Raw genomic sequence first — 13,041 nt, forward strand, 5'->3', positions numbered from 1 at the left:
TAAGAAAAATCAAATCAAAAAGGGAAAAAAATGAGAGCAAATAACAACAAAAAAAGGTGAAAATACTATGTTGTTATCCATATTCAGTCCCCATAATCCTTTCTCCTTGGTTCTAAGAGACCCTGAGGTGCTGTGAGAGAGAGGCAATGTTTTAATATTATTTTTCCCAAGTCCCCCAAAATATTCTCTTATTGAATATCAGTTGGTATCAATTAACTAGGCAGGTATTTTGCTTAATAGGTATTAACTAAGTGGTTATAATAAGAATAGTTGGTATAAAACATCCCCACTGAACTGGAAACACGTTTCCCAATTAATATCTATAGAACTCAGAAGAAAATGGATTCAGTCTCAGATGTATGACTAAGGAAGTAATTCACAGATCCTGAAAGTCTTTTTGTTGGAAGTCCTTTCTTTCCTATTCATGGGCCCTTCATGAAGTTCCCTCTTACGTGTTAATGTAGATTTCTGTTGAATTCATAGTATGGCCAGGAAATGGCTTTTTCTCAGTGTCTAGTTTTTCTTTGATTCCCAATGCAAATTCTTCCTGTTCCAGTAATATGACTAGGACACCAATGAGAAGTCCAAAATGTTCTAATCTTTAGAATTCATAAGATTAATCTCTGGACAAAGAGGAGAGGAGAGAGAGGGTCTTTTTATCCTCCCCCATCCCCAAATGATTTCCTCTCAGGGACTGGGCTACTGATTGGATGTTTAGGTTATGAATTAATTGCTATTTTATCCAAGACCAATAAGTTAAGTAAAACTGAGTCTTTTTAGCTAATCCCAATATATTTCTTGTCATCTCATTTCTTCCTTTCTTTCACAACTGGAATTAAGTGACTCACCGAGAGTGAAGTGTTAAGGGTCTGAGGTCACATTTGAACTCAGATCCTCCTGACTTCAGGGCTGGTGCTCTATCCACTGTGCCATCTGGCTGCCCCACTATCACCTCATTTCATCCTCTGGCTTTTCACTGATTCCAGATTGATTAAAGACTGTTGGCATCTATTCAATGCCTTTGATTGATTGATTTAATGAGTGTTCTCAATTGATAAAGATATTATTATACATTATATATTAAAATAGTATTAGTTACTTTAATTGAGATTGGAGTGATTGATCAAGTTAATCAACCCCCACTCTTACCTATACCCTCTACACATCCACACACATAAAATGAAAATACTCACTGGAGCCCATGTACCTGAAAGAAACATATCTACTCCTTTCACCCTATCTCACCTCCCTTTTCTATTCTTACATCTTACTCCCTGACATATCCAGGATGTGTCCTCACTGATTTAAAATTTTAAAAAAGCCTTCCACAGATCCTCTTAATTCCAGTGCTTTCCCTTTTAAAATTATTTCCTATTTATGCTGTATATCTTGCTTTGCATGTTTGTTTGCATGTAGTCTGCTCCATTAAATTATAATCTCTTCTTATCCTCAATGCTTACCACAATGCCTGGCATATAATAGATGCTTAATAAATGTTTACTGAATCATCATCATTCTACCACTCCTTACCACTCTATACCTTAGGTATTTCCCCTAGTTCTGCATCAAACCTCTTCAGATTTCAGTCATCCCTTAAGCCAAGTCTGCCTTATCCCAGCCAAAGTTTTCCTCCTTTTCCAAAAAGAACCAATTTGCTTACCTAGATAAGAGATGAGAGGAAAGAGATGGGCAACAGTTAAAAAAAAAAAAACAATTTAGGAAGCACGAAGGAAGAGAATACTTGCCTCTAGGTATCCAAACAGCAATACACGAACAGACTTTTGATTTTTTTTCAATGATATTTTATTTTTCCAAGTACATGTTAAGGGTAGTTTTTCAACAATCATTTTGGTAAGACTTTGTCTTACAAAATGTCTTTTCCTCCCTCCTTACTACCTTCCCCAAGACAGCAAGTAATCTGACATAGATTATACATGTGCAATCCTTTCCATATTTACATATTTGTCATGGGATATAAGGAAAATCAGACCAAAAGGGAAAAAAAGCCACAAGGAAAAAAAAAAAGCAAACAAAAAAATGAAAATACCATTCTTTGATCCACATTTACTCTCCATAGTTTTCTCTCTGGATGCAAGTGGCATTTTCTCCCAAGTCAACTGGAATTGTCTTGGATCACTGCATTGCTCAACAGACATTTGTGGAGATGAATGTGCCGACTAAATTCAAGATGCCATGCCCAGCTTCTCATGAAAGGTTGAAGAATCTCATTGTAGAAAGAAAGCCTCTTGAGATACTCTCTGAATGTCACAGGATCCTGTCATCTATATCAGGGGCCTCTTGTTGCTGGCCAGAAAGTAGTGGTTTTAAACTTGAGAGAGAATGAATATGTATCCCACCCACAGCCATTTGTCTGAGGACACCACAAGATCTGACTTTGCTCTCCCCACTCCAGCAGAACTCCCACTGACTCCAGTGAGAGCTGGAGCCTCAGACCCACAGATCATCTACAAGACCAGTAGAGAAATAATGTCCCAATTGTGGTTGTCTGCTAGCTGGAAGATGGGACCCTAGCAAATATGAAGGCTTGGAGAAGTATCAAATATTCTGAATTATGCACCATATTTCCTCTCTGAGTCTTAGTGTGGTTTCTGCTTTAAAAAAAAAAGTCCTAAGCTTGCATTTTCAACCACCCCTACACTCCCCACATACAAACTCTTTGGAAATGCATTTATATGTTATGAAGAGGTAGATTATAAGGCACACACACAATTTCTCTTTTATGTTACTTCTTGGCTCTTGTGCATGAAAAAATAACTGCTGCTAAATAAACCTTCTGTGCTGAGGATCATTATCTTTCTAAAGGCAAACCTTTTTGTCCCAGTTCACCAGGAAAAAGAGTGGAATTCATACTTAATGACAGACTTTTGGTGTCTACCAAACCCAGGCAAGGAATTTTTCTCTCAGTACCTATGGAATCCCAGGACACTGCCTGATTATGGGAAGTGAACCAGTATTAGAGGCAATGATCTATAACAGAAATAAATAGCATGGAATTCAGAATCAGAAGATTTGACTAGATGTTTTATAGATATCTTAAAATTAACATGTCCAAAAAACAATAGAACTTCTCTCTCCCTTGAAACCTACCTCCTTCCAAACTTCCTTTTGTATTATTAAAAAAGGCACTACTTATCTTCTAGTCACCCAGGTACTTTGATGTCATCCTTAATTCATTTCCTTGCTCATTCCATATACCCATCATCGAAAAATCTCCCATTGCTTCTCCATCCACAGGACTACTTCCTTCATTACCTTCTTTTTAGATTATTAAAATAAACTCCTAACTGGTCTCCTAGATTATAGTCTATTCTTATTCCAGCATATACTTCACACAGTTACCAAAATAACTTTTCTAAAGGTTAGGTCTGACCATGGTCATGGTCATGGTCATGGTCATGGTCATGGTCATGACCATGACTACTCAATAAAACAAAGACTGTCCTTTCCCTGAAATAGCTTACTTTCTAACAGGGGAGACCAAGAAGGGAAATTGTGATCATGGAGATGACGCTTTGGTCCAAAAAGTTTTAAGTTTAGTGAATGGGTCTATAAGTTGGGACAGATTGACACACTCTGTCAAAGAACAATAGCAATTAATTTATTCATGGTTTATTGTTCCAGAACTTGGAGTAGGGAGGGTAAGGAAGGTAAGAAAACATACCTACAGAGAATCAAGGTAGTTAGATGGGAGGAGGAAAGGGACAAAGAGGAAAATTTTAAAAAGAAATGAAGGATAGCTTGGGATTTTCTTGAAAAAATCACCAATCTGGAGAGACTCTTTTGCCTGTGGTATGTTGTCATTTTCTTTAATAAAATTTTCTATTGCTTGTATAATTTATTCTTCAATTCACTAGCTATTTAAAATTGTGTTAGTTTCTAATTGTCTTTTAAACCTTAAAAGGCCCTTTATTGAGTATAATTTTTATTTCATTGTAATAAGAAAATGATAAATCTAGTATTTCTGCTTTTGATGAGACCTTTCTGTAACAACATATGCTCAGTTTTTGTAAATTCCTTTTAATTCTTATTCAATAATTATCAAAGAAGTATCACCTCTAATTTAAAAAAAAATATTCTAGTTAGTTCTTTAATTTCTTTCTTATTTACCTTCCTCTGATTGAGAGACTTTCATCTCTTGTTGCATATGTCCCCTGAGAGAAGGTGGCAAGGGGCCAGAGTGACTTTCACAGACTCAACTTTGATCTCACTCAGAGAACAAGACTTCCACCCGTTGCACCCACCTGATCTCCAGTCTCATATTAGAAGAACAACCTTCTCCTGACCTTGTGCCTTCTATCTCTTGCTGCAAGTATCCCCTGAGGGAAGCAGCAAGGAACTAGGCAATTCATCTGCACCAGTACAAGGCTATTTCCCACTTATGCTATCTATACCTACCAGCCTCACCTCCAGTGTTCTGAGATGTGGAGAGCCTCTGTGTGATAAGAGGAATAACCTTCCCTCTTACCCCAGACCTTCCAGCTCCTGCTGTCCTTTTCCTGAGACTTCCCTCTCTTCCTATTCAAGTTTTATTTTCATCACTTTCTAAACCTACCTAATCACCAGATCTTGAAGGGAAAAGAAGTGAAACAGATCCTCCCATCTTGACAAGGAGAGCCCCGAAACTCTTTCTCTTTCTCTCTCTGATTTTGGGGGGAATTCTAAGCTCTCCCCTGAGTGACCTGTCCCAGGGAATCAAGATAAAGTGAATCTGTTATCTGGGTGGGACTAATTGAGTCTAGGACCATTGAATTGGAGATTAGCCCAGAGACACTCATTCAATTCCAAGATTTTCTGTTCTGATTCCAGCTCAAACTGCACCCAGGCCCCATCAAGAGCTGCCCCACCCCCGCCCCCCCAGCTTCTAGCCTAGGCTTCAATTATAAAAAGAGGCAACTTGGGACTCAGTCCTTGCAGAGAACCTAGTGTGCCACGCCAAGGAACCTCTCTCTCCCCTTGTCATAAACTGCAACCCTCTGTCCACTGAAATGATATTCTTTCAGTGTTACTCCTTTTTTATCTTTATCTCTCTATTTCCCTAACAAGATCTTACTCACTTTCTCTGCTAAGATAGGATTTTTCTGCTAAAAACTTCATATCTCTCTGTTGGGACCTTGCCACCAAGGAATTCAGTCTTTCTATTCATGCATAGCAAAGGCTGACTTCCCAATGCCAATAATAAACTTCTTTTTGCCAGTCTAGCTTTTCGGGTTCATAAATTCCTTTATGAAGGACCTCTGGTCAGACCAAAGGGGTTCCCACAACTCCCCAACCTGCACCAAATGTCATCATTCAGGGACACAACCCAGAACCTCTTCATTTGGCTCCCTGACCACCAGGAATCAAGGGGAGCTGAACCTCTTCAATCTGACTTTGTGTTTTCTATCTCATGTTGCCCTTGTCTCCTGCCTGATCTCCAGTCTCCTCTGGGGAGACATTTGAAGTCTTCTATTCAATGATAGACTCATACCTGGCCATACTCTACACATCCCAGTGATTTTGAACTCTTTTGGCTCATCCTCCAAAACCCATTCCTCTTCCCTCCTCCCAATTCCTTATTCTCATTCCCACCCCAAAGCCCAAACCAAATGCTTTCCACATCTCCCACAGTGCCCGTCTGGAATGCCTGTTATATAGGCAACACATTTCCATTCATCCAAAATCTTTTCCTCTCCTAGTCTTCATTTTAGCTATTACTAGCTTTTAGTGTGGATCTTATCATCAGTCTTGATGAATAACTGTATACAGATCTTCTTTATTTCATCATCAGATGAGTCCTTTTCTCAAGAAAATGATGAATGGAAGGAAGACACTCTTTCAACTTGTAGGGACCCGTGGATAGTCTTAGAGCAAATTTATTCAGCATTTAATGCTTTGGAGTTTCTACATGCTCCAGGGTCTTCTTGGGACCATGAACCATGAATATACTGTACCCAAGATAAAGTGGAAATTGAATTTGGTTGTATAGTCAGAGGCTCTATTTACTTATAAATTAGGTGTGTCTGGACAAGTCACATTCCCCTCCTCAGCCTCAGCAACATGACCAACCAGACCCAGGGCTGGGCATCAAGGGATCCCATTTATTTCCTTTCTACTATAGTTCTTTCTTTGTTATTAACCTTGCCCTGTTCTCTCTCTCTCTCTCTCTCTCTCTCTCTCTCTCTACCTCTGTATGTGTGTGTGTGTGTGTGTGTGTGTGTGTGTGGTGTGTATAGTGTATGTAATTGTTAGGATTCTTACAAGGTGCTAAGTCACTGGAATTGATAGAGACAATAGTTATCTAATTTAGCATGGTTCAGTATGATTGATCTGAACAAGGAAATGTTATGGGCCAGAACTTGAAACAAGGTACTAAGTGGAATTGAGGAGACAGTGGTTAAATTTAGTTTAGCATTGATTTAATCCTACAACAAATAATGGTTTCCTAATATATAATGATTGGTGTATATTCGCTATACAGCATATAAGCACGAAGCTCTCAGGGCCAGACACAGAAGCCCACTAGAAGCTCTGAGCCTCAGCCAGGATTCAGGCGAGGAGATTCACAAGCCAGATAAGGCAGCTTAAGCTCTTGGAACCAAGGAGAGAGATAGGCCTCTATTAAAGCTAACTGGGCCCCAGGAAAGGGGACAAGACTTGAAAGAGAAAATAAAGGATATGGACTTTAACTCCTGGATGCATTGGGGGTGATTACATTGAACTGAAATGAAGGCTGTTCCCAGAAGCCCCTGAGAAACCTGATCTCAGAGAACATTATGTTTTAGAGAAGAATATTACATGTAATTTTTCTTTTCTTTTAAATTTTGCTTTCACATTCTATCCTTTAATATTTTTATTTGTTTTCCTTTTGACTATTCACTTACCTATCCTATTCCTTTTTTAGATTCTCTACTCTTCACCTGTCTCACTGCCTTCCTATTTCCCTTTTTAATTTAATGCATTTTATACCAAAATATCAGTGTGAATGTGTGTATTTATAATTATGCTCTATTTTCCTGATTCAGTTGGAAGTGAGATTTATGGGATGCCCATTCTCCCTTTCTTTTTCTATATTCCTTTTAACTTACGTTCCTCAATTATGCAATAGTGATTTCCTTCATCTTCTTCCTCATTTCTTCTCTAGTATAGTTAGTTTCCTGTTCTTTTAATTTTTTTTCTTCTTTTAAGGCCATTAAAAATGGACAAAACCATTCATAGACCCTTTATTATTTTAATTTTTAAATATATTAGGATTCTGGGAAGATATTTGGCTCTATTAATATGTAAATGATTCATCTCACTTATCCTAATATTAAAAAAAAATCAGATTGTCACAATTCAACAAAAAAATTTTAACGTAGAGGGAATGAGTTAATTTTGGGAAAAGGTGTGTTCCAAAACTTACATTTCCAAAAAAACAACAACTCAAGCTGTACTTAAAATATCTAAGGATTGTCTAACACTTTTATTAGGAGGCATGTAGAAGGGGATTTTTAAAATTAATTCAATGTTTGTCTATCAGTCTTAAAATCCTTGTCCTTTGGGAGGCTATAACCATCAGTTGATTTTAATTCATTGGCAGTCAAATAAGAAATCATGGATTACTAAAGCTATTTTCAAAAAATAGCTTTTAATATTTTAGCCCAGATGTTGAAAAATATTACAAGGACCATGGAATGTATTTAAAGTACTATTGATTTTAGATATTTCAATGCTCCTAGTGATCTAACTATACTTAGTTTGTTGTGTGAGAATGTGAACATCCAAATTCACCAAGATGTGAATAAAGGTCTTGACAGAGGTGTACTAATGAAGATTTAAAGAAAAAAAGACAGTTATGCTGCTAAAAATTTTTAGATGACAATATGAAGTTAGTGTAGGGCTAACTTTAGGTTTAACATTCAGTAATTTGAAATTTTTTGCTTTCTCTATTTTACTATGTTATAACAAACTTGAAAAACTAGTTTTTCTTATACTTTGTTTTATATTACATTAATAAATAGATTAAAAACTTTATTTTCAAAAATTTCATTGCATATTTTCATTGGGCTAAAATTAATCACCTTATTTTACACATATTTATAACTGGATATTGCAAATGTGAATAGTGTAACAACTTCATGGAATTAACAATCTTCATTCATTGGAATTTGGCAGAACTTAGTTTTGCTTTATAAGTTTTCCTTGATTATAAACCTTTATCTTTTGACTTTCCCCTTCTTTAAAACAGTAGCTGCTGAACCTTGTGTGATCTAACTTGGCTACTGGTTAATTGGATTCATTTTTAGCTACATATTGTATTTCTTTTTCTTTGATTAGGAAGCTCTAAATTTTGACTATAATGTTCCTAGAAGTTTGTTTTCATTTTGGTATTTCATTTTGAAAGTGACAGGAAGATTCTTTCTATTTTCACTTTGCCATTGATTCTAAGAGTTTTGTTCATAATTTCTTGAAATATGTTTAGCATGATTGCACATATAGACTGTATATTAAGCAGATTGCCATCTCAGGAAGAGGAGAAGGGAGAAAAGTAGGGAAAGAATTTGGAACATAAAATTTTTAAAATTAGAATGCAATTGAGAAAAATAAATACTATTTTATAAAAAGGAAATATCTTTTCCAGGTTTTTTTCTTCATCATGTTTTGAAATAAAACAGCATTTCTCAGATTCTCCTTGATTTGTCTGTCCAGGTCAGTTATTTTAGATATTATATTTCTGATTTTTTTAGTTAAATTTTTAATTCTGTTTTAATACTTCTTGTTCTCTCTCTTTTTAAAAATCTGATCCATTCTAATTTTCAGGACATTCAGTTCTTGAGTAAGATTTTTCTACTGCCTGTTCTAAGGTGTCAATATTCTTTGCAGTCATTTCCTTCCTAATTTTCCAGTTCTTTATCTTTTATTTCATTTTTTTTAAAACAGATACTGCTATATTTCCTGGTAGCCAGAACACTTTTTTCTTTGAAGTTTTACCTGGACTTGAGGTTGTTATTGTAATTGAAGGTTTACTCCCTTGATGTCTCTCTTATCAAGATTTTCCTTGTGGTATTTGGTGTTTTTCCTGATATGTTCATCTTATCCACATCAGTTTCTAAAATGAGGAGTCTGTACTTGGATAAAGCTTTCCAATTGAATGGCACAGGCAAGCTTTTCTTGGTCCTGCATATAGAAAGCTACACTCTGTATCTTCTGTAGGGAATTCTAGGGCTGCCCTATATATGGACTTTCCCTTATATTGGACTCTGCCTATTTATATCACAGGATTTCTGACCTCCCTGTATTATAGCACTAACTGAAGTTCTTCCCCATTGCTGCTGGGTTTAGGAGCTATTTCTGGGTTGGATTTCCATTCCAAGGTTCAGGATTTCTTCCCAGGACTAGCTGGGCTCAGGGCCCAAATGTCTCCCTAGAACTGTTCTAAATACTTTGAGGCTGCTCTTGGAGGTTGGGCTTCTATAGCCCTGGCAAAGCTTGACTTGCGTGTCCATTGAATTCAGACAGGGAGTACTACAACTGACTCTCCTTGAATACTTAGTTGCTCTTGCTTAAGTGAACTAAATGATTTTCAAGGTTACTTCTGGCTCTAAATCTATGACCTTGTCAAGAATGGATGATAATAGCAGCATGGTAAGGTAGAAAGAGCATGGACATGAGGCAGAGATCTTGGGTTCAAATCCTGCATCTGATACTTAATGCCTGTGTGATCTTGTTTAAATTATTTAACCTCTCTTGGCCTCAATTTGCTTATATGTAAAATGAAAGGGTAGTATTCAGTAGTCTCTGAAGTTCCTCTCAACTTTATAATCCAAAATATAGAAAGATTCCCATAAAACGTTTACCTGTGCTATTTGATCACCCCCTTAGAGATAAAACATTTCTGTCCATTTGTCCAGTTGATATGAAAAATTATCCATACCAAAAGATGGCAGTTCTAGTTGATAAACCCTAGGGTTTTAAGCACTTAGTCTAGAGTCTGGTATGGTAGCCTGATCAGACCTCATGGAAATCTCCCTCTCCCTCTCCCCCCCTTCTCTCTTAACTTTTCTCCCTCTCCCTCTCCCTCCTTCTTTTTCTCTCTCCCTCTCCCTCTTTCTTTCTCCTTTTTCTATTCCTCTCTCTCTCTCTCTTCCTTCCCCTTCACCCCCACCCCCAATGAGTTAGTTGAACTAGGGACTTCATGTTCTATCTTCTATCTCTTAGCTGAGGTATTGACTTTACTATTCTAAATGAGACCTAAGTCATAATGTTTCTGCTTTTACCACCTCCTTTCCCTGGAAGCAGCCTTATTCCCCTGATGGACAATGAGAACAGGGAAAGAGTTTGAGAGAAATAGTCTCCAGGGATAGCAAGGGTCTCATTTCCATCCCTGAAGAAAACCACAGAAAGGCATCTTAGAGAGAATATAAGCAAAGGTACAGATAGAAAATTAAAGGTACGGGAAGGTCAAGGATAAGTAACAAATGACAAGACAAGATCCCTATCTGATCAGTTTCCCAGCCTCAAAAACAACCATGAAAAGTCAGCTGGTCTGTTTTTCAGTCCCCTGGGGGTATTGCTAGAGGTTATGAGATGTCTATCTTCTTCAGGTCCAGAGAATAACTACACTTTCTGGACCATGAAAGAAAGGAGCTAGGTCTCAGAGGGACTTTGAAAAAGTGAAAGTTCTTTTTAAAATTCTTGTTCAGTCATTTCAGTTGTGTCTACCTCTTTGTGACTCCATTTGGAGTTTTCTGAGTAAAGATACTAGAATGATTTGTCATTTCCTTTTCCAGCTCATTTTACAGATGAAGAAACTCAGGCAAATGGGGTTAAGTGACTTGCCCAGGATAACACAGCAGTATCTAAGGCTGGATTTAAACTTAGTTCTTTCTTCCTAACTTAGGCTTGAAGCTATCCACTGTGCCACTTTACCAAAATTAGAAATCAATACTGAAGTCTCCCAACTTCAAATTTAGAATCCCTTCCTATATTATGTGCCATTCAGCAGCCATAGGCAAGAGCTGGTACCCAAGCAAAGGATTTCAGGTAGCTTCTTGGATATGAACTATGCCCTCCTAGAGTCTATAATCTTCTCAGAAACAAACCTTTGTTCTTCCCAGTTAAAAGTGGGTTTATCTTCAAGGGTCAACTTCTTCCAGGATTTAAGATAAGGTGGAACAAATAGTACTTGGAGTGGCCAACTTTACAGTTTGCTTTTGAGCTGAGCAAAGAAATGACTGAGGTAAGGGGGTGAGGTGGGGATGGTACAAACCCAGGGTCCAAGAAGTCCAGCTGCAGGATCCCAATCTCAGACCAAGGTACACAGGCAGTGGAGAGGAGAGAGATTACCAACATTTCTTCATGGAGAGGAATCCCATCTGTTAATCAGCAGCATACCAGAGAATGGCAAGGAGGGATAAAAAGGTTTTCTTAAATGAACAATGCAAAGAAATAGAATAAAACAATAGAATGGTGAAGATAAGAGATCTCTTTGAGAAAATTAGAGATATCAAAGGAATGTTTCATGAAAAAATGGATAAAAGATAAATGATAAAAGACAAAAATGGTAGGGACTTAACAGAAATAGATTAAGAATAGGTGTCAAGAATATACAAAAAAAGAGCTTAATATCACTAATAACTGTAATGCCAGAGAAACTGAGGCAGGATAGAGATTAGAGAACAATTTAATATTTTATTTGAAAGGGAGAGATTTACTGGGACCAAATGGATCCATGGTTTGGTCCCATGGCTGAATGAGACTATCATCTCCAAGAATCCAGCAGCAAATGTTAGATACAAGATTCTTTTATAGGGTAATAAGAATGATGACATAACAGGGGAGGTACCTGAGATGGGGATGACCTCTTGGGGTGAAGGACCTGGATGGGGATGACCTAATGGGGGGAGGCACCTAGGATGACATAATGGAGAGAGGTACTGGAGAGGCTCCTGATATTCTAATGATGTCTGAAATGGTTAAAGACCTTTATACTACGAAACATTAAGAGGGAATATAGCCTGAAGTCTTGGGGCAGAGTAACTGAGATAGGACAATTAGGGAAACTGGGTCAGGACATTAAAAGGGAACTGTGGCACAACATAACTACATGGTGTAGTTACTGACCTAGACCCATACATCCTGGAAAGTATAGTCAAGTGTGCTTTAGGAAGCATTGCTAATAATAGTTCGTCGAAGCGACAGTATTTCACTTAAACTCTAAAATTCTCCTGGGCTTCATGAATTTTGTGTCATCCTTGGGTAGGGGGTCTCGCTGATCTTTGTATTGTTCCAATTTTAGAATATATGCTGCCAAAGCAAGCACTGAACTCTAATTCTAATTCTAAAAGATGCTACTGTTACAGTGTTGAACTCAACATGCTAGCAAATTTGGAAAACTCAAAAGTGGCTACTCTGTTGGAAAAGATCAGTTTATGTTTCAACCCCAAAGAAGGGCAATGCCAACAAATGTTTAAATTATTGAACAATTGTGCTTATTTCACACATCATATGGTTATACTTAAGATTTTCAGTAAGATGTGAACTGAGAATTACCAGAAGAGTAGACTAGTTTTCAGTGGGATAGAAGAACTAGAGATTAAATTCCCAACATTTCCTGATTATCAAGAAATCAAGGTAATTAAAAAAAGGACCAAATCCTACTGCTATATTGACCATTTGGATTGCAACAAATTGTGTCAAGTTCTCAAAGAAATGGGAGTGTTAGATCATTTCCCTTGTCTCTTGAGCAACCAGTGTGTGGGTCAAGAAGCAAAAGTTAGAACCAAACACGAACAATTGATTGGCTCAAGATTGGGAAAAAAATACAACTGCACCTTGTCACCTTATTTATTTAATTTATTTGCAGAGTACATTATGCAAAACGCCAGGCTGGATGAATCAGAAACAGTAATTAAAGTTGTTGGGAGAAATAGCAACAATCTTAGATATACAGACAGAAGATACCATTCTGATGGCAGAAAGTGAAGAATTTAAAAATCGCTTAATGAGGGTAAAAGAAGAGAATATAAAAGCTGTTCTGAAACTGAAAAGAATTAAGATCAT

The 13,041-nt window shown here is 37.2% G+C and overlaps 1 non-coding gene across 1 annotated transcript; it reads right to left on the reverse strand.

Moving 5' to 3' along the window:
- Window positions 1-12,197: 12,197 nt before the first annotated feature.
- Window positions 12,198-12,301, reverse strand: LOC111718649. The gene has a single exon (XR_002769178.1). It is a non-coding gene; the product is annotated as a U6 spliceosomal RNA (small nuclear RNA).
- Between the last annotated feature and the right edge of the window lie 740 nt (window positions 12,302-13,041).

The sequence above is a fragment of the Sarcophilus harrisii genome, chromosome 2 (genome assembly GCF_902635505.1).
Source record: "Sarcophilus harrisii chromosome 2, mSarHar1.11, whole genome shotgun sequence".
NCBI lineage: Eukaryota > Metazoa > Chordata > Mammalia > Dasyuromorphia > Dasyuridae > Sarcophilus > Sarcophilus harrisii.